At 41.3% G+C, this 23,339-nt stretch overlaps 2 long non-coding RNA genes across 2 annotated transcripts; both read right to left on the reverse strand.

Moving 5' to 3' along the window:
* Positions 1-1,486: 1,486 nt before the first annotated feature.
* LOC118566809 lies at positions 1,487-8,698 on the reverse strand. Its single transcript, XR_004933307.1, has 3 exons — positions 8,254-8,698; positions 2,752-3,075; positions 1,487-1,615 (listed from the first exon to the last, which is right to left on the reverse strand). It is a non-coding gene; the product is annotated as an uncharacterized LOC118566809 (long non-coding RNA).
* A 13,837-nt stretch (positions 8,699-22,535) lies between these two features.
* Positions 22,536-23,130, reverse strand: LOC118566824. Its single transcript, XR_004933334.1, has 3 exons — positions 23,046-23,130; positions 22,871-22,906; positions 22,536-22,765 (listed from the first exon to the last, which is right to left on the reverse strand). It is a non-coding gene; the product is annotated as an uncharacterized LOC118566824 (long non-coding RNA).
* Positions 23,131-23,339: the final 209 nt, after the last annotated feature.

Here is a 23,339-nt window from a genome sequence, read left to right on the forward strand (position 1 = left end):
TGTTGCCCCACATAAACATATTGTTTCACCAAAAATACCATTTTTGGTGAAAATCACAAATGTGTGATTGGAAATTAGCCATAAAATCACTGATCGGTCTCTCATCAGTGATCTTAGTTTCACATACAAATATCGGTGAAGAAGAAATCTTAATTGTGTCTTTTGCATTTAACCCATCCCTTAGAGAGCAGTGGTCAGCTTTTACATCAGCCTGGGAGTCATCTGGGGAAGGGTCTTGCTCAGGGACCCATAGTGGCAGTCTGCAGGGTTTGAACCAGGTACTTGCAGGCTTCTCAGAACACAATTGCTCTGCACTAACCACTAGGCTACTAAGCATTTTTTTTTTCGGCCAATTTTTTTACAGGATTTTCAGAAAACACACTAAAGTGACAATAAGTTGTTAAGTTGATTAAAGCAACAACAACAAAAAATAACAATTGGCAAAAAATTACTCAGGCCATTATTTTAGGAAGGTAACGATTTTTAAATTCAATATCAGAGGGGAGTAAAGCTTTGTTCTTGTCTCACTAAAAGCTCCAACATACTTGCGCTGACTTTAGTCACACAAAGCTTATTTTTTTACAAGCTGTGTTAGACTATAAACATCCCAGTGGGAAGAAGTCTTCACTTTGAACTGTTTTATGTAGGTTACACTGGTCAACTAGCTCAGCAAACTTGCAAGTATTCATTCCCCTGCTTTATTCTGCTTATAGAAAGTGTGGAAAATGTAGGAATTTGTCACAAGAAATGTAGGAAATTGGTACACTTGAGTGTAAAAGCTAAAATATAGGCGCAAAGTCTGCGTGGGGTTTGCATGGCGTACAGTGACCCTGAGATGTTGGAGCCTTTAGGTTGACTTCTAGGTCCAGGCTCTGTACTTATGGGAATGAGTTTATTAGCCCTGGAAAAATCACAGTCCTATTAGAATAGAATCTCTGCCTGTTTAAAATGACAGAAAAACAAATATATATTTAAAACGTTGAATATGTAAATATCTGACCATAGACTAGATAGGTTTTTTTAACACCAGTTATTCAGTGCAGTTAGCTTTTACAGGTATTGATTTTTCATTGTTTGATACGCATTTTTACATATTTGATTTTGCACCATATTTTCTTTCCATGGTACGCTAACATTCATATAGTCACTTTCTTCCTCTTCAGAGCTTTCCGCATATTCTTCATATATTTGTTCTTCTGCTTTGTTGTCCTCTTCACCAACACAGATTTGACTTAAATTAGGGCCTGCTTGCTCATAATCGTGATCATCATCATCATCACTACTTGACTGTTTGTCCACCTCCAGTTGCTTTGTTGAGAGCATGATGTCAACGTTCTCATAGTCGTCCAAATCATTCTCATGGTCTTGTGTGTTAAACTGCTGGGTAGCAACTAAAACAAGAGGATATGTGAATAAAGACCTTAAGATAGCAATGAGCTTATTCTAAATAAGGAACGTGTATTTCTTGATGAATACAAACTTTGGTTTTGGTCAGATGCTCGAGGCTGTTTAGTGCAATGTCTCCTTCTGCAGCCCAGGCAGACTCCTAGAAACACCAGCAGGACCAGGAGCAGGATTCCACCAGATAGTGAGTATAGCAGCATCTGTGAAGAGCCTGGGAGAGACACCAACTGATCAGCTCATTGCTCTAAACGTGTTTGATTTATTGCAATTGCCCCAAACTCGGTATGCTGCCATGTTGCACTGATATGAGATGATAATCATCTGCCACACAACTCAACTGTTCTATATCCAGTACATTTTCTATAGCTCAGTCTTTTCTTAGTTATCCTAGTTATTTTCCTTTTTATCAAGTTTTCCCCTGGTCATTCCTGTGATTCTTATATTTATTAGATAAGCCTTGTTTCAGGTCACATCTGTAAAGTCTATAGTTTATTCCCTGTGTCTAGTTATCCTCAGTTACATTTATTCTCTTCTTTGTTCCCCTGTTGCTTTCTCTCAGCCCATTGCCACTCTCTGTCTCCTCAGTTTATCCTCCAGCTCCTTGTCCACACCTGCCATGAATTAGTCAATCAACCCCTACCATTGTTCCAGCTCTCATCCTCCCAGTATTTAAGATCCTCTCATTTTCCGTTTGCTATTGATTTCTACTATTTGCCTCCTGTCACTTTACCTGAGCTTGGCCTCGTTTGCTTCCTGGACCTTCATTTTGTTTTTTGCTCTGGCTCCTGCATCCTCCAGTGTTTTTGTGAATTTTGATTTTCATTAAGTCCATCAATAACGTCTCGCTGCCTCTGCCTCTCTGCACTGAGGCCCAACAACAACCAGTACAAATTATGACACAGACTTTTTTGTTAAATTATGTAATTTATCAGATTATTTTGCTTTTGTGTTTTCTCACTCAATTGATATACAGATGCATAGAACCAGTCAGACAACATGAAGCAGGCAAAAAGGTCTGATAAATTTTGTTTTGGGACTCAAACAAACCAAACTCAGAACTATTATCCACAAATGGAGAAAATGGAGAAGAGTAATGAACCGTCCCAGTAGTGAATTGCCTACCAGATCAAAACTCTCAGGTTGAAGGGGAATTACTTTTTCCCAAAAGATCAGGTTGGTTTGGATAGTAGTTATTTTCTTTTATGTTTGAAAACTATTGTTTATTTTCTCTGGTTTTCTTTGCCATAATATTTAACTAATAATGTTGTTTTTGAAAGATGATAGGATTTGTTATTTTCCTCTAGGATTTATAGGATCAAACATAACTATACATATATAGCTACTTACCCTTAATGACAAGACGAATAGGTACTGCCTCAGCAGAACTGAATCTGCGTGTAGACTGTGAAACCACATACACACAGCTGTAGTTGCCCTGGTGTTCAAAGGCAGCCGTTGGGAAAGTAAAGGAAGCTGAGCTGTTGACTGCTGGCTTGGTTTCTGTTATGTTGGAGCCAGAGAAGATGAGAGAGAATTTTCCCTGAGGATGGTTTGGGTTAATGGAGCAAGTGAAGGAGAAGCGGTAACCCCAGGTAACCTCGGCTTCTTCAGGTCCCCAGACCACCCCTACATTTGGGGATGTCAGGGAAATATTGGGTCTCAGCAGATGCACTGTGGAAAAAAGAGAACAAAATATTGTGATAACATACAGCTTCTAAACAATCTTTGAAAATCAAGTATCCGAATATGCTTCTGGATGTAAACATTTAGTCCGTGGGCCAGAATCTGTAGGACATCTCCTTAAGAAGTTTCGTATGAACTGTCAGGGGGCAACTTTCTTCCACCGGGATAAGTTGCTACACATAGCAGTGATCTCAAAACACCAATATTTCCACGTTTTCACTTGCACATTAATAAGTTATAGGCGAGTAAAAAAATCTAAACTATGGCGCTCCGGGCAAAGAGGTCACGTGATTCGATTTTTGCTGCTCAGCCAATCAGATCGCTGTATTGTCAGCTGAGCGCATTCAACCATTCATAATAGCTACGCCTGTAAAGAGTGGTAAACATTTGTTTCCAGATGAAGAAAGCCCAATAATAGCATTTTCTGGCACCAGTTGGCAAACATCTTGATGGCAAGGAAAAAATAAATAGCCAGACCATCCATCATTTATTTTCTAAGACGCTTATCCCTGCTGGGTTCGCGAGGTGCCGGTGCCTATCTCCAGCTGTCAATGGGCGAGAGGCGGGGTACAACATGGACCGGTCGGCAGTCCATCGCAGGGCAGAAATAGCCCAGACTTTTGCCCAATTTACTGTAATATTGCTTACCATATCAAAACTCTCAGGTTGAAGGGGAATTACTTTTTCCCAAAAGATCAGGTTGGTTTGAATAGTAGCTATTTTCTTTTATGTTTGAAAACTATTGTTTATTTTCTCTGGTTTTCTTTGCCATCATATTTAGCTAATAATATTGTTTTTGAAAGATGAAAGGATTTGTTATTTTCCTCTAGGATTTATAGGATCAAACATACCTATACATATATAGCTACTTACCCTTAATGACAATAGGTACTGCCTCAGCAGAACTGAATCTGCGTGTAGACTGTAAAACCACATACACACAGCTGTAGTTGCCCTGGTGTTCAAAGGCAGCCGTTGAGAAATTAAAGGAAGCTGAGCTGTTGACTGCTGGCTTGGTTTCTGTTATGTTGGAGCCAGAGAAGATGAGAGAGAATTTTCCCTGAGGATGGTTTGGGTTAATGGAGCAAGTGAAGGAGAAGCGGTCACCCCAGGTAACCTCTGCTTCTTCAGGTCCCCAGACCACCCCTACATTTGGGGATGTCAGGAAAATGTAGGGCCTCAGCAGATGCACTGTGGAAAAAAGAGAACAAAATATTGTGATAACATGCAGCTCATAACCAATCTTGAAAAATCAGGTATCCAGTTACGTTTCTGGATGTAAACGTTTCAATGACTGATCTGAAACGAGTTACACTGAAACTTTGTGGTTGTTTTTAATTGATTGAGAGAGTGCAGCAAAAAGGAAAAAAATATTTAGTCTCTGAATGAGATTCTGTCAAAAAGAGTTTTTATCCTGGCTTCATCTCAATTTTTCAAACAAACACTGCTGCCATTCCTCTGTATCAGAGATGGAAAAAGTATGAACTCCATCCCTGAATGAACTCTGGACCTTTTTCAGAAGTGAATATTCCACCAGGAACTTTCCATACACATGATTTATGGAGATGCCCCATTTGGGGATTTCATAGTTAGACATTAAATAATTAAATTCAGTGACACCTAATTTTACTGCATAGTTATAAACAAATTTTTGGGAGCTTTTGTATTTTTTAGCCATTCTGAATGTTCACAGAGTTTGAGGGCCTGGTGGATGAAGGCACTCACTGGTTTGAGGTACTTTTATCAAAACAAACAGAGTAAATTTTAACAATTATTTATATGGATGACTTTTCGCTATTGCAGGGGGTTGGAAAACATCTGAAGTCTGTCCTGAAAGCGAGGCGAAGGGAGCAGAAGTCCAGAATTTGACCAGGACATGACATCCTGTGTGACCCAAACAGAGGTCAACTGACAAGATAAGGTTGTCTGTTTTTCAACGTTTGTGGAGCTGTTCCCAGAAATATAACCAATGTCTGCCAAAGGAGGCTGGAAGCACGTGGACACTGCTGGGTCACGGCGTGGACCAATGGATGCACGTAGAATCTTATTTGTAACACACACCCATCTGTGGGATATAAAATGCATGTACACTATGTTGTAATCAGAACTCTAGCTCGCACCCGTCTGTACGTTCGGCTATAAGAAATAAATGGGTTCTCCAGTTGGCGAACAGAGAGACTTTGTTTTTCCGTGTCATCTTTCTTTTTACGGTTTTTAATCAAAGTAATCTCCCACACTATTTACAAGTATTTTTTTTTCATTATATCAGTAACATTAAACATAACTATACATATATAGCTACTTACCCTTAATGACAAGACGAATAGGTACTGCCTCAGCAGAACTGAATCTGCGTGTAGACTGTGAAACCACATACACACAACTGTAGTTGCCCTGGTGTTCAAAAGCAGCCATTGGGAAATTAAAGGAAGCTGAGCTCTTGACTGCTGGCTTGGTTTCTGTTATGTTGGAGCCAGAGAAGATGAGAGAGAATTTTCCCTGAGGATGGTTTGGGTTAATGGAGCAAGTGAAGGAGAAGCGGTCACCCCAGGTAACCTCTGCTTCTTTAGGTCCCCAGACCACCCCTACATTTGGGGATGTCAGGGAAATTTTGGGCCTCAGCAGATGCACTGTGGAAAAAAGAGAACAAAATATTGTGATAACATACAGCTCCTAAACAATCTTTGAAAATCAAGTATCCAGATATGCTTCTGGATGTAAACATTTAGTCCGTGGGCCAGAATCTGTAGGACATCTCCTTAAGAAGTTTCGTATGAACTGTCAGGGGGCAACTTTCTTCCACCGGGATAAGAAGCTACACATAGCAGTGATCTCAAAACACCAATATTTCCACGTTTTCACTTGCACATTAATAAGTTATAGGCGATAATAATCTAAACTATGGCGCTCCGGTCCAAGAGGTCACATGATTCGATTTTTGCTGCTCAGCCAATCAGATCGCTGTATTGTCAGCTGAGCGCGTTCAACCGTTCATAATGGCTGCGCCTGTAAAGAGTGGTAAACATTTGTGTCCAGACGAAGAAGGCTCAATAATAGCATTTTGTTGCGCCAGTTGGCAAAGATCTTGATGGCAAGGAAAAAATAAATAGTCCAGACCATCCATCATTTATCTTCTAAGACGCTTATCCCCGCTGGGTTTGTGAGGGGTGCCGGTGTCTATCTCCAGCTGTCAATGAGCGAGACGCGGGGTACAACATGGACACGTCGGCAGTCCATCGCAGGGCAGAAATAGCCCAGACTTTTGCCCAATTTACTGTGATATCACCAAGACCTGCTGCGCTAGGACACCACAGCAAAACAACTTATCCCCGGCAGAATTTGGATCCCCTGCGTCGGGAGTGCATTCAGCTGGAAGAATGAATCCAGTTAACTCCGCCTCATTTCCAACCTATTAGGCGTGGAAATTAAGATGTTTTACTTTTCTTAACGAAATATAGCAATGGTGTCGTTACATTATCGTTCAGTTAGTGTGAAAAAAATGAAAATGTAACACTTGTTAGTGCTATCATAAAGGATTGCTATGTCTGTTAAAACTCGATTGATCACTCAATATAACACGTTATGAGAAAGTAAACGGCTCTGTGGTCATTTCCAGATGTGTCACGAAAATATTAGCTTTATGTTATTAGTTTGTCGCATGTCTGTCTGCTGAAACCAAAAATCCACCTTCCTGAGTCCATCACAGCTGTTTACTTGTTCGTCTTTTTCTTTTTCGGTAGCTAGACCCGCATGAATGGATCATATAAAGCTGATTTCACGTGTGATCAAATGAACACTGAATAAAGGTACGGCCAAAATTATCAGATTTAATAAGATTTTAATTCAACTAAGAACCATATAGAGATATTAACCATATTAAGAAAACGAGATATGTCGCTTTTAAAAATAGAACAATGAATTAGGAGTTTCAAAAAAATCTGTTTAATTTTATTAGAATGTGATGTTTAAAAATATTTAGACTTCACAAAGATGGAAGTTAAAAGTTTTATTGATTTCAAACACTCTCCCGACACATGAGATACAAATTCTGCCATGGATAGGTTGTTTGGCACGCCTGTGCTATCCTAGCGCAGCAGGTCTTGTTGCTATCACAGTAAATTGGGTAAAAGTCTGGGCTATTTCTGCCCTGCGATGGACTGGCGACCTGTCCAGGTTGTACCCCACGTCTCGCCCATTGACAGCTGGAGATAGACACCGGCACCCCTCACAAACCCAGCAGGGATAAGCGTGTTAGAAAATGAATGATGATGGATGGTCTGGGCTATTTCTTTTTCCTTGCCATAAGGATCTTTTCCAACTGGCGCCACAAAATGCTATTATTTGACTTTTTTCGTCTGGAAACAAATGTTTACAACACCTTACGGGCGCAGCCAAGATGATGTGGTTGAACGCGCGCAGCTGAAAATACAGCGATCTGATTGGCTGAGCAGCAAAAATCGAATCACGTGACCTCTTGGACCGGAGCGCAACAGTTTATATTTTTTATCGGCTTTAATTTATTAATGTGCAAGTGAAAACGTGGGAACATTGGTGTTTTGAGATCACTACTATGTGTAGCAACTTATCCCGGTGCAAGAAAGCTGCCCCCTGACAGTTCATACGAAAAGTCAACGTACAGATTCTGGCCCAAGGCCTAATTTCAATGACTGATCTGAAACGAGTTACATTTAAATTTTGTGGTTGTTTTTAATTGATTGAGAGAGTGCAGCAAAAGAAAAAGCTTTAGTCTCTGATTGAGATTCAGTCAAAAAGAGTTTTTATCCTAACTTTATCTATTTTTTTTTTCATACAAGCACTGGTGCCATTCCTCTGTATCAGAGATGGAGAAAGTAAAAACTCACTCCCTGAATGAACTGTGGATCTTTTTCAGAAGAGAATATGCCACCCAGTGCCTCAACATACACATGATGTATGGAGATGCCACATTTGGGGAGTTCATGGTTAGACATTAAATAATTAAATTGAGTGACACCTAATTTTACTGCATAGTTCTAAAAAAGTTTTGGGGGAAATTTTGTATATTTGAGCCATTCTGAATGTTCCCAGAGTTTGAGGGTCTGGTGGATGAGGGGATTAATTGGTGCTTTTAACAATTATTTACACGGATGACTTTTCAATATTTACGAGTAATTTATTTTAACATACCAGAAAGATGGACAGAGTCACTGAGGACGGAGGTGAAGGTCCGGCTTGAAATCCTTTTCTCATACTGACACTGGAATTCTCCATGATGATCAAGGGTCACTTTAGGGATCCTGAAGGTAGCAGAGGTGGAACCAGATGACTGACTCATTCTGAATGGGTCTGAAGTCTTTTGGAGAATAAAAGTCCCATCTAAAAGTTGAATTGCAGAAGCACAAGTGATGCTGACTTGTTGACCCCAGGTAAGCTCAGCAACAGGGCTTACAAAGATGGTCGGTTTTGGAAGGCTCCCTGAAAAATAGACAGAAATTATAACAATATCTTGTTTAGCAAAAAAATATTTATGATGTGATGCGTTTCCTGTGAAAATATTAATGCATAAGTTAGCAAACAAATTCATACTGAGCGACTAAAAAAAACAGCCAAGACTAGACTAGTTTTTAGTTGGTTCAACTGCAGCCAGAATGGAGGTACAGATGTGAAGGAAATTTTTTAATTAGGGAAACTGAAGACAAACAATTCTGGTATGAAGTGACCAGGACATGGGGCCAGCATGAGCATTAAAAACTGGGAAACATAAGTACAGGAGAGTTGTGATCAATGATTTGGGAACCACGTGTGTCTACTCCCTCACCCTTTTTATTCAATAAACCATTTAAGGGCAGCACCTTGTCTGCCTGAATTATTTGGATCTCTGTCTGGTGCGTTTCACACATATAGCAGCTAAACTCTAAACAATGGCCAACAACTCTAACACTAACACAAGAGAAACAAACTAAATGCACAAACAGAGTACCAGGAATGAATAAAGGCTTAACATAAGGAATTAACTAAGAATGGCAAGACATAAATGAAATAAAGTGTCAGGATCTGGGTTTTTGTTTTGACTGTTTATTTTGATCTATTAGTTAAACTCTCCAGCTTTAAAGCTCAGTTTTGGTTTCGGGTTCTTTCTTGTTTGGTTTCTGGTATAGCTTCTGTTCTGTTTAGTGTTAGGTTCACCTGCCAGCTATCTGCCAGCTCACCTCGTAGACAACACCCAGTCACTCCTCTTCTCCAGTCACCATCCAATCAGTGTCAGTTTTCTTCCAGTCACTTCCTTGTTCCTGATAAGCTCCACCCATGTCAGTAATTAGTCTTCACTCCTGTTCACCTGCTCACTCCCTTATATAGTCCTGTCACAAACCTCTGCAATCTGCCAGATCAATTCAAACCACATGGTGAGTCTTATCCAGCGTTGTATTTCTGATAGCCCTGTTGATACCGACCCGATTGACTTTTTGACTCTGAGCCAGCCTGATCCCTAAACCTGATTTTCTTGCCCTGAATGATTGCTTACCTGTTTTTCTGACCTGGACCTGCCTTGTGATATTCTGAGTTTGCCTTATCCTTGTCTGTACTTCTGCCTATTTTGGACTGCCTTTAGTGTACCGGATTTTGGACTGCCCTTTTGATCATTGAGTCTGCCTGTCCCTGTTTTATTATTAAATCCTGTTTTTTGCTTAAAACCTCTTGTCTGGCTGAATACTGGGTCCCTCTGTCTCTGATTCAAGACAGATTGATCGGGCCCAACCGGACCCATCGCCAGACAAGTACGTTGTTTTTTTTTTTTCTTTTCTCCTCTCCTTTTTTTATTTTTTCCCACCATGACCCGACTACAGGAGGATCAGGCTATATGGGAGAGGGTTTTTGCTCAGGTGGAAGTGCTTCGAAGGCTGAGCAGAAAGCCTGAGGGGTTGGACACGGAGACGATCCTGGCGGAGATCCCGTTCATCCTCCGTGAAGAACATCATCCTCTGCCTATTCCCCGCCTGGTCCCTGCCTCACAACTTGGCCTGACAGCGCCCAGCTGGGTTTCCCCTGTGCCACCCAGCAGTAGTCCGGCTGCTGCATCACACGCCACGGCCCCAGTCTGCGTAGGTGTGATGCACGCCGCGCTGCCAAGCACAGAGGTTCCTGCCGCGCACGCCACAGCCAAAGTCTGCGTGGGTGTGTGCACTGCTGCTGCCGGTGCGGAGATGGTGCATGTCGGAACATCGGGCACAGAGGTTCCTGTTGCACACGCCACGGCCCGAGTCTGCGTGGGTGTGCATGTTCCAAGACCTCTGGCCTTTGCTGATGTTCTGCCGCCAGTCTGCGACGCTTGGACCCAGGGGGGTCCGCAGCCGGCCCAAGACACTGCAACCCAGGAGGGTCCGCAGCCGGCCCAAGACGCTGCAACCCAGGAGGTTCCGCCGCCGGCCTCCGAGGTTGCTGCTCCGTCACCGGTCTCCGAGAGACCTGCTCCGCCACCGGCCGCCGGACATCTTTGCTAACCGGGGCCGTCCTACAGGACACCCGCCGAATTACCTGTCTCGCAGGGGTCGTCCTTCGGGACCTTCGGCCGGAGAACCTGACACGCCAAAGTCGTCCGCCGGGACGTCCGCCGGAGAACCTGACACGCCAAAGTCGTCCGCCGGGACGTCCGCTGGAGAACCTGACACGTCGGGGAGGTTCCCAGGAAGCCCTCCGTCCTGTACCACCCTCCACCCACCCGGTCTAGTCTGTTTTTGTTTATTATTTGTCTTGTTTAAAGGATGTCTGGTATCTGTCCTTGAGGGAGGGGCTCTGTCAGGATCTGGGTTTTTGTTTTGACTGTTTATTTTGATCTATTAGTTAAACTCTCCAGCTTTAAAGCTCAGTTTTGGTTTCGGGTTCTTTCTTGTTTGGTTTCTGGTATAGCTTGTGTTCTGTTTAGTGTTAGGTTTTGGTTCTGTTTTGGGTTATGGTCTAGTTTGGATTTTATTGTGGTTTGATTTTGTTTATTATCACTTCACTTGGCCTGCTCTGTTTACTTCTCTGTATCCAGCCTTTAATCAGTCACTCAGTTCACCTGCCAGCTATCTGCCAGCTCACCTCGTAGACAACACCCAGTCACTCCTCTTCTCCAGTCACCATCCAATCAGTGTCAGTTTTCTTCCAGTCACTTCCTTGTTCCTGATAAGCTCCACCCATGTCAGTAATTAGTCTTCACTCCTGTTCACCTGCTCACTCCCTTATATAGTCTTGTCACAAACCTCTGCAATCTGCCAGATCAATTCAAACCACATGGTGAGTGACAGTTATCTCTGAACTTCCTCTTGACATCAGCCCAAATATTTTCTATGGAGTTCAGTTTAGAACAGGAACACCCTGGTCACTGAACCAGCTTTTGGTACCTTTTGGCAATGTGGGCAGATGCCAAGTCCAGCTGGAAAATAGAATCAGCATGTCCATACAGCTTGTCTGCAGAGGGAAGCATGATGTGCTCCAGCATTTCCTGGTAGATGGCTGTATTGACTATGGACTTCAGAAAACACAGTGGACCAACACCACCAGATACCATGGCACCCCAAACCATCACTGAGTGTGTAAAACTCACACTGTACATAAGCAATGTGGATTCTGTGCATCTCTACTCTTCCTCCAGATTATGGGACCTTGGTTTCTAAATGAAATGCAAAATTTACTTACATCTGAAAACAGGACTTGGACCATTGAGAAACAGTCAAGTTCCTTGTCTCTTTAGCCTGGGTAAGAAACTTTTGACATCCTCGGTTCAGGAGTGGCTTATTGGCTTCCACTGCAATGTGCTTCCCTCTGTAATAATTTCTTTGCTAATATTCTCTTCATGTGCAGTTACTGAAATGTGCAATTGTACAGCAATTACCTCCCCGGGGACATGCTGTACCCCTTGCAGTCCTGCTTCCTGATCCCTGAGCCTGGACACAGCACCATTACAATGTGGCTCACAACAGTACATTACACAGGGAAATGACCATAGGGATGCTGAAGGCTCTGTTTCAGTCCCTTCAGACACAGCTACTATTAGCAGTGAAAAGTGTCCTGTTTCTCATCACATTTCTTCACTTAGATATTGGCACTGTTATGATTTGTTTAATTTGAGTAGTCTTTTGGTAAAGGTTAAAGCTGGCTTATTTAGATTTATAGTGTGTGGAATTCTTAATGGAACAAATATCCCTGTGATTTAGATGTCCGCTTTCACTTAGCCAGCTCAAGACACCCACAGAGTAACACATGTTGTACAACAAATAACATCTCCATGACAACACATTCTTTCTACAGATGACGGAGGCTCCATCAAAAATACCCTTAATTATAGGTCCTAGCTCCTGATCCTAGCTACTGATGCACTTCCGCATGCTTACCCTTAACCCCCAAGGGGTATTCAAATGGAGCCAAAGAACGGAGGCAGCCCCAGTCTTTGGGGTTGAGCCTAAATGGTAGGGACTGTCTACCAGAGGAGGGACAAGAGGAAATACAGACTTGTGATTTCTTATGTTCTCTCTCTTTTGCTACTGGAGTTTGTGGAATGAAGAGCAAATGGTTCAGCTGAAACTTGCATTTCTCTGCCATATTAGAATAAATGGTTTAGCTAAACCCTAAAGTAGAGTCATATTTAGAGGCTGTTTTTAGTGGTAAGCTACTTAGGGGAGTTTAATAGACCGGTGGGGAGCGACCATGTTCAAGTGCTATTAGGTGTACATAATATGAAGACCACATTTACTTCAACTTAAATATATAAACATACAAGATAAATGATTAATGTAAAAGTGAGATTGGCTAAACCAATCAGAAGTATACACCTACAGTAAACTACTTTTTAAAATGAATGGATGTCAGAGTTAAACGATGGCAAAAAAGCGAAAAAATTAAGGAACATATTAGTTATTTCAATAACTCACACTGTCCCATCATTTATTACATATGTTGAATATAGTCAATGAATTTCATAGTTTGAGTTCTGTTTTATTTTGGTTTTGTCCTGATTTGTTCTCAAACTGTGTTTTAGTTAATCTGTTTTCACCACCCATTTATTCAGTCAGCTCACTTCACATTTCAGTCACTCCCTTGTCACCAGTCGACCAATCAGTTTAGCTCTACCTCTCATCACCACCCTTCCTCAGATCAACTACACCCATTTCCTGTAATTAGTTCTACTCCGTTCACCTGCTCACTCCCCTATTTATACCTGCTTCACTCCTCCATTCTCTGCCAGATCATTACAAGCCAATTGGTGAGTCTTTTCCAGCGTTATTATTTCTAATTTACCTGTTGATACCGACCCGATTTGCCTCTGGATATCTGAGCCAGCCTGACCCCTGTATCAACTGTTTTTCCTGCCTGATCGGACTGTCTGCCTGTGATACCAGACCTGTTCTGCCTCTTGATTTCTGAGCTTGCCTGATCCCAGCCTGATTCTGACTGCCTGCCTGTTTGCCCAACCCGTTCTGCCTCTGGACTATTCAGCACTTCTGATTACGCAGCTTTTTGACTTAGGACCGTTATTGACTACTGGCTCTGTCTCTCCTTGTTTATTATTTCTGTCATCTCGGTTCCAACCCACGACCTATCCATAAATAAACCTTCTTAAAATATTCCTGTCTTGTCTGGTTGAATACTGGGTCCCTCTGGCTTGGTTCATGACAGAGAATGCTTTAGTTGGTTAAGGTTAAACATAATAGCTTAGAGATTATATTTTTATATCTCATCTTGATTTGCTGCCATGTCCTTCTTGTGCCTGTTGGGTTGCACCTAAACATGTAATCAGCGTGTTTTTGTTACTACCCCCCCCCCCCACACACACACACACACACACACACGCTTGTTATTACTATATACCAATGACAACAGCATATTTTTTTTAGTTTGACACATATATGCAGTCAAAACAAAGGCTGAAACAAAAATGTTCACAGCATGGAGATACAGCACGTTCTCTCCCTGAAAAGATGACGTGTTATGAAGTGTTCAGACCGAATGCGTTTTCAGCATCAGGGGCATCTGGTTTACATGCAAAGTCTGTGGTGGATGTGGTTCTAAAAACTTTAAGAGGTTCTGTGACGTGTTTCACCCATTGGGTGTGACACGTTTTGAGCTTTGAGCATATCAAGTGGCAGACGGTAGATGGATGTGGAGCGTCAACCAATCAGTGACACATTGTGCTATGTGATGTAGAGGATTTTTCAACAGGATGGAAGGATCCCTCCTATTATGTATGATCAGTCAAGCTGTCACTACATATACAGTACAGGACTTTGCCTGGAGGAGAATAAGAGAGGAAGTTGGGATCTTGGATAGGTTATCAAAAGTTTTAACATGGTAAATATATCCCTGCATTTGAGGAAAAGAACGGGGTAGCACCTCCCAATGCACCTGAGACCAGTCTGTCCACACTTTGCTGACACTCCAAGGTGAGGCATTGGACTATTACACTTTCAGGAATATTATCTGTCCACAGATATTGATAGCAGCACTACATCAATGCTCCATAGCTACACTACATCAATGCTCTGAGGATAATAATAATAATAATTAATAATAATAATAATACATTCTATTTAACAGCGCCTTTCTTGACACTCAAGGTCACTTTACAGACAATAAAAAATAAAAACTGTAAATACAGGGAACAGAAAAATATAAACAAACAGTGTAATTACAAAAAAGCAAGCTGGGACAGGTGGGTTTTGAACTATGGGGAGAGAGTCAATTCTGCAGAGCTCAGGTGGGAGTGAGTTCCTGAGCTGGGTAGCAGAGCGGCTGAAGGCTCTTCTCCCCATGGTGATGAGTCGAGCTGGGGGTACAGTGATGAGATGGATGGAGGAGGAGGATCTGAGGGAGCGGGAAGAGGTGGGGATGTGAAGGAGGTCTGATAGATATGGAGAAGCAAGCTTATGGATGGCTTTCAACGTATGTAGAAGGGTTTTACATTTTTTTGTATTGTAATTGAACTGGGAGCCAATGGAGCTGCAGAAGGACAGGGGAAATATGATGAAAAAAGGGGGTCTAGTGATGACACGAGCTGCTGAGTTCTGAAGTACTTGGAGTTCATGGAGGGATTCATGAGGGAAGCCAAAAAGAAGGGAGTTACAATAATCAAGACGGGAGGTGATGAGGCTGTGGATAAGGATAGAAGCAGTGTGAGTGGTGAGGGAGGAATGGAGGCGGTTAATGTTGCGTAGGTGGAAGTATGCAGACCGGCTAATGTTATTTATGTGTGACTGAAAGGATAGGGAGTAATCAAGGATGACATGCAGACTCTTGACCTGAGGGGAGGGGGAAACCAAGGGGTTGTCAGTGGGTAGTGTGAAACTATTGATTTTGGATAGGGTGGATTTGGTGCCGATGATGAGGAGTTTGGTTTTATCACTGTTTAGTTTAAGGACGTTTGATGTCTTTAATTTCAAGTAAGCAGTTAGTAAGGGACAACAGGGGGAGTGAGGAGGTGGGTTTGCTGGATAAATAGAGCTGGGTGTCATCTGGATAACAGTGAAAATTAATGTAGAATTTGTGGAAAATATTGCCAAAATTTACGATTTACAAGATTGCAGTTACAGACCAAATAGTAGATGCTGCTGTTATCCCAACAAGATTTTTTTAACAAGATTTTTCTATGATGCGAGGCAAGGCTGTTCCCGTGCCCCCTGTCATGCCTCCTCTCAGTTTGAGAACCCCTTGCTTAAACTGACAGGTTGGGCAGTGAGAGTATTAATTGGAAACACAGCCAAGATGCCCCAGGGTTTCTAGAGGAGTTGCAAAGACCCAGAGCTTAGGTTTGAGAATCAGCCATGCACTCTACAAATCTGAGCCTCATAGAAGAAAGACTGGAAGAAAACCATTATAGAAAGAAAGTCATAAGAAGTCCTGTTTAAAGTTTGCCACAAAGTATTTTTAGGGGCAGCAGTGACTTGGAATTAGTTACACTTTGGTATATGTACTTGGGTAATAACCGATCTCTGGTGGCTTCACAAAATGAAGAACAAGGATGTGTTAACCAAACATGTGAAAACAGAGACACACCCAGACAGTTTATGGTAAAGTAATGCTTCTACAATGAGTGTATTGCTATTTTATGTCTGCTGAGCCTGCTGTGGTATTGTAAATGCAAATGAACATGTAGCATATCTTCACTAGAAGTAACTTGCACTGTTCAACATACTGTAAGTAAGTACCCTCTGTATTTATTTTGTGAAAATTATTATTTTTGCATATTTTTTTATATAGTACTGTTTTATTTAGGATAAAGTTTAACTGGAATAAGCTTCATCACTAAACATTCTAAGAAAGCTACAGCTTTAGGTCTCTGATCTGACCTTTCTGAAACTATAGCAGAACAACAGTCATTCATTTAGGCCCATGACAATTCCTTAGAACTCCCTCCAATCAACATAATTCTACGTTTGGATCAAAAAACATAGCACTCCAAAATATGTCTACAAATGATTCTGCTATTTCTCAATAGACTTTAGAACTTTGGCAACTCCTTCTGGGTGGAACTCCAGTGCTTTAAAGAGGGCATTTTTTCATTCTTTAAATTACCCTGTTAAAAATGAACTAGCTTTGTTGGACGAACCAACCTCTTTATGTTTTTCCCACAGCCAATTCATCCATTGTGTTAGGACATGACTGTTTCATTCAACATAACCTACATCTCGATTGGTCCAAATCTAGAGTTAAGTCTTGGCCACTTTCTACATCTCTGCCATTCCTCCAAGTCTACTTCCCGCTATTCCAGAAAGATGACAAACCCACTGATCCCTCTAATGTACTTGCGGAATATCTGGATCTAAAACAAGTATATAGCAAGTCAAGAGCACTCTCTCTCTCTGCCGCCTCATTGTCCCTAGGACTGCACCATTAATCTCCTTCCTGGTGCCACATTGCCCTCTAGCCGTCTCCTTAACCTTATCCTGAGCTGGAAATTATTGAGAAATACATTAATGACTCCTTAAATGCTGGCATAATCCGTCGTTCATCTTCACCCCAAGGCATGAGCTTCTTTTTTGTTGGCAAGAAAGACAGTTCCTAATGTATTGGTTACTGTGGTCTTAATTAGATTACAGTAAAAAACAAATATCTATCACTGCTCATCTCCTCAGCCTTTGAACCAATCCATGACGTCACCATCTTCACTAATCCCGACCTCAGAAATGCCTAGCATGGTGTGCACAAACCAAGGGTGGAAAATGGCTTTCCGTACCTCTTTGGGGCACTTTGAGTATTTGGTTATGTCTTTTGGTTTATGTAATGCTCCTGTTTTTTTTAAAGCACTATTGAACGACGTTCTCCACAACTTCCTCAACCGGTTTGTCTTTGTCTACCTTGATGACATACTGATTTTCTCTAAGAATCCCTCTGAGCACAAGAAACATGTCCGTCTGGTCCTTTCACATCTCTTGGAGAACAAATTATTTGTAAAAGCCGTCACCTTCCTTGGTTATGTCTTTGAGGTCGGACAGGTGTGCTCAGATCCAGAAAAGATTAAAGTGGTGTTAGACTTGCCCGCTCTCACCAACCACAAACAATTACAACGATTACTCAGATTCGCCAACTTTTACTGACGCTTCATCTGAAATTACAGTCAAACAACTGCTGTTCTAACTGCACTAACTTCCAGTAAGACCACATTCACTTGGACTCCAGATGCTGATGAGGCTTTTCTCTATCTCAAACAGAACTTTTCTGAAGCCTCAGTCCTCATTCAGCCCAACTCTCATCAACAGTTTATTTTAGAAGTGGATCTTTCGGACAAAGGGGTCGGGGCAGTCATATCTCATTAATCACCTTCGGATAACCAACTGCATTCCTTCTACCTTCTTTTCTCGCCCTCTTTCCCCTGCTAAGCACAACTATGATATTGGTGACCATGAACATTCCTTAAAAACAGCACTCCTCTAAAGCCATAAAACTGGCTTGGGAGGTGTGGCATCACTGGTTGGAGAGTTCTGAACATCTCGTGCTGTTTTGAACTTATCACAGTAAGCTGGCCTATTTATTTTTCTCCTCAGTCCCAGTGGTTCTTATTTTTCTCCCAATTTAACTTCTCCATTTCCTATTGTACAGGTTCCAAGAATGTAAAACCAAATGTCCTCTCATACCAATACTCTAGAAAGTCTGAGGAGGAGTTGCCTGCTCCCATGCTTTCACCCAGTTTTTCAGTTGGTCTGTCACATGGGACATTGAGGACATAATCACACAAGCACAACAAGATGAGCCAGACCCAGTTACCAGTCCCCCAACAGAATCTATGTCCCATCATCTGCTCTGCTCAATCCAGACTCATTCATTGGATTTGTTCAGCCAAGTTTCCCTGCCACCCTGGTATGAGATGAACTATTGCTTTAATCAATTGCCGGTTTTGATAGTCATCCAGCTCCAAACACATTAAGGAATACATCCTGGCCTGCCGTGCAATGCTGATCACAAAAGAACTCCAGCACCCCAATACTCACCAGGTCAAAAGATTTGTCTCCCTGCTCGATATTGTTAATAATCATGCCACCCCAGAAACTAGAGCTGCACAAAGTAGTTACCAGGGAAACAAGCAGATAACCCATGGATGCCAAAGACTTCACAGATGTGGCATCCATAAACAAATGGACCGTTATTTTGGGGTCAGAATGGACACGCAAATATCGCTGGAGCCAGGGTCTTTCAGTCTAATCATGACACGTATCCCAAAGACGCATGAGAGGAATCAACCAATTCTTGAGCAGGCTTCGCTCAACTATATAAGCTGACGTAACAGACAGTTGGGCACGCTCTCTCGTGTCTGGAAATCTGCCTGTCTCGCATTGATTTATGTAACAGAATCCAGTACTGAAAACATCCTCTGCCTTGTTAGATTCAATATGTTAAAGTATAATTTCTGTTTAAAGAGTTTTTATTATGACAAGACTACATAAGACCACTTTTAAGGTAAAGAACCTGAGAGAACCACAACAGGGTACGGTCAATTTTTTATCAAGATATTCCATTAAAATATATGTCTAAAAAAACTTTACCCCAGGTTTATTTGTCCTTATGAGATCACTTCCATCATCAGTCCTCCTTCATATTGCTTCCTCTCTTCATAGCCACCCCTTGTTCCACACATTTCAAATAAAGCCACTCCATTCTAGAACCTTGTGCCCTCTATCCACACCCCTCTCCACCTTCCTGGGACATTGAGGGGCTCCCTGCTTATATGGTCAGACGTATTGTAGCCTCTGTCATCGTAGTCATGGCTACCAGTACCTCGTCGACTGGGAGGGTCATGGTCTGAATGACCATCTTTCGGTTATTTTGGACCCTTCACTTAATATGGAGTATGAAGCTTGCCTTCTTTCTACATCTTCTGGACCGCCTGGTGGCAGTCAATGGGGGTGGTGTGGGGGGTTCGAAAAGATTGTTGTTCCTTTCAGCATTCATGGGATGTTGGCATGAAGCGGGAAAGTGAATCTCAGTAGGTGTGCTCTGATGCACCTGCATCCCATCAGCATTCATTCATTGTAAATAAAGACTTTAAACTTTTACTTATCTCCTGTGAGTGTCTTTGCATGTGTGTCAAAAAGCTAAACACCATTATGACACCATCTTGGAATATGGCCATAACACTGGGGGGGAAAAATCAATTGATAGATCTTCTTCCAGACCTTCAGTGTCCAATCGTTATACTCTCTTGCAAACTGTAGCCTTTTCTTCTGGTTACCCTTACTGATTAGTTGTTTTCTTACTGCTACACAGTTGTTCACTCCAAATCCATTCAGGTCCTATTACATTGAACATGTGGAAACGATCTGACTTTGGAAATGCTGACTTTCAGTATGCAGGGTCTCCTTTATTATTTTTTCTTTAATTTGATTTGGCCAAATACTTAAGGGATCGGCTAAACACAAAACAAAACAACCACAAAAACAAAAAGCTAAACACCATTATGACACCATCTTGGAATATGGCCATAACACTGGGGGGAAAAAAATCAATTGATAGAGTAACCTGGTCATTCACAAGAATGTATCTTTCAACCTAGTTGTTTAAGAAATGAGCTACTCGTTGCATCTGCTTGGGTTAAATAACTTGTTGTCTGCTGAAAGATTAATACCCATGCAATAATTATCCAATAGAAGGCTTGGACCTATTTGCTTTGTTAAAATCTAAAATCTTATTTGGCCAGACAGTGTACTTAAAAATGTTTTAGCAGAAAGTTTTGAAAATCATGTTTTCCTTTTTCTTCCATTTCACAATAACACCCTACTTTGCATTGATCCATCAACTTTAATCCCAAATAAAGTACATGGAGGTTTGTGCTTAAAATGTAAAAAAGTATTAGTCTAAGCATACCTCTGTAGTATAAAGTGCAGCATGATTGCTGTTGTAAATAGAGTAGCAACATGCCAAAAGTAGTTTCAGATTGTGGCAATTGATTCGGGATTTTTTTGTCAGTGGCTTTTACACAGAGTGATTGCAGTAAAGAGGTACAGGGTAAAGCCTGAAATGCCCCACAACATTTGACATAAAAAGCTTTGCACATCCATTGTTGATACCTACTTGTCCATTCCTGCATTGAAGGAGTATATCAGCAGCTGTAATTATGCTAGAGGTGGCATAATTACAGCCTTGAAACCTTGGACAGGTTTCCAGATAATCGAAAGGTAACACAGGACCAACCTTCGTGCATAAACAAAGCCATGCCTAAGGTCAATTTAGAGAGAACAATTCCAATAGCAGTCATATCTTTGGACTGTAGGAGGAAGGCAGAGTACCTTGAGAGAACCCACACATGCACAGGGAGAACATCCTAACTTAATGCTGAAAACCCCAAGCCAAGGATTTTACCCAGGACTTTATTGATGCAATGCAATGGCACTACCACTAACCATGCTTTTACACATGTGCTGAGCACAATACAGTCACATTTACACATGATCTAGTAAATCAAGGTAAAATTGGATTTTGGTGGGACGTTACTACCTGTGTACACAGACATCTGGCTTTTATTAAATGTAATATAACGTTTATTAGTTACATGACACTGCGAAGAAGCAATGACAAATTTGCTAACTTAGTGCTTTACCTATCCTTTACCTATCCATTTAATTGATCAATCAAAGTGCTGAAAGTTTTTTGTTTTTTTTTTGCCACGACCTAAGACTATCCTCAGCATGTTTTTCCTGTACGTGTCAATGATATTAAAAGTTTTTCTCACCTGAACAGACAACACCTGCATCCTCACCATGTCCACAGTTGTGTATCCCGTACCCTCGGTGTTGACAGCTGCTTAGAGAATTTTCATTGCCTAAACAGTTCACCTCATCAAGCCAGATTTGACCAGTTCCTTCACCAAAAACAGCTGACGAAGTGGCTGCTAAAGCTGTCCCACAGGACAACTGTCTGCAGACCACCTGAGCATCAGTTAGATCCCAGCCATCATCACAGACTGTTCCCCATGCGCTGGTGTAGATTTCAACTCTTCCAGAACATGAGGTTGATCCACTCAATCTGATCACAAAAGCTGGTAACAAAACAGAGATAAACTATAGATTTTTGCTTTAGAAACACATTTAATGAAGAACAAAATACTTCTAATCAAAAATCTTGCTACAGGTGTAATATTCTTTTAGTTTACTTAGCTAAACCTACATCCAGGTCTGCGGCCTTTGGCTCCACATATGTAGGTGGGTCTTTAGACCTTCCAATGTAGCTTTCAATACCTTCAGCCAAATGTTATAAAGAACCAAGCAGCGCTTTAAAATCTAATGCTAATAAATAAATGTTAGTCTTAGCAGATATTTTAGTCTACTGGTGTAAGAAAAGCATTCGTGAAGCTTTTTCATCATTTGGTAACAATCTACATGCTCTTTTGACATGGTCTCCATTAAAATGGTATAACCAACTAAATAAAATGTTTTTTATTCTCTTTTCTGCAACAGTTTGAGCATTTCATTTATGTTCTTTGTAGTAATTAAATTTTATCGATACTGTGGACAAACATCTAATAAAGAACTAAACATACTTTCTTCTGTGAAAGCAATGGTTGGAAACCCAGCACCATATTAAATAATACTCCAAGTTTGTGGACAGTGTTACTACCCACTGAATTCAGAGATGCACAGAAAAAACAGCTCCTTATGAGTGAGCTCTTATTGTTGATTCCTGGGTTGTGGGCGCAGATTACAGATTCAATAATTTTTGATCAGTGAACACACTATACATTAGCACTACCTTTCATTTTGTGTTTACATAGCTTTAGACTGTTATGTTTGAACATTTAATTTGAAAATTTTAAATACCATTTATAAATGTATTTCCAATCAAAGTGTTGAGTTTTTTGCCCAAGACCTAGGACTATCTGCAGCATGTTTTTACTTTGAGCGTCAATGTAACTAAAAGTTTTTCTCACCTGAACAGACAACACCTGCATCCTCACCATGTCCACAGTTGTGTATCCCGTACCCTCGGTGCTGACAGCTGGTTAAAGAGTTTTCATTGCCTAAACAGTTCACATCATCAAGCCAGATTTGACCAGTTCCTTGACCAAAATGAGCAGAAGATGGTGCGCTGAGGGCCGGACCACAGCCCAGCTCTCGACAAACCACTTCAGCGTCATCTTTGCCCCAGCCGTCATCACAGACCGTTCCCCAGGTATTCTTGTGGTGGACTTCAACTCTTCCAGAGCACTGAGTCGATCCAGGACCTGCCAACCTGAGCTGATCTTCAAGAACAAGATTTGTCTTATTAATGTTGATGTTCTGAAAAGAAAAAAATATATATTTTTTGTGCTTTTGGAATTGAAATGGGAAAGAAATGATAAACTCACCTACAGCAAATGAAGATGAGGTCAAAATTAAGGAAACTGTAAGAAAAAAACTTGGACTGTTATTCTGCTAATATAATACTTTGAGATTTCATATAGACTATATTATTAACTGTGTTTATATCAGGAAAATGAGAAAAAAACAGCCAAGTAGAGAAGAAGGAAAATATGATCTTACAGATAAAACCTGTAAAAAACTGATGATTCCCCTCTTGTCGGTTCCACATAGCTTCACTGAGGCTTACTGAGCAGTTTGTCAGAACACTCAATCCACTGGACTACAACTGGTGCAAGGAAACCCTCAGCTTCACTATATACTCAGCTGACACACTTCCTCTTTACATATCCTGTCTTTATTAGCTTCAGATCAACACTGTCAGCCAATAGCTATGTTTACATGTACATAATTTCTTGATCGGATTGAAATGTGTTTGGATTGAACAAGAAAAAAAACCTGAATACATTGTTTATA

The sequence above is a fragment of the Fundulus heteroclitus genome, chromosome 1 (genome assembly GCF_011125445.2).
Source record: "Fundulus heteroclitus isolate FHET01 chromosome 1, MU-UCD_Fhet_4.1, whole genome shotgun sequence".
Taxonomy (NCBI): Eukaryota; Metazoa; Chordata; class Actinopteri; order Cyprinodontiformes; family Fundulidae; genus Fundulus; species Fundulus heteroclitus.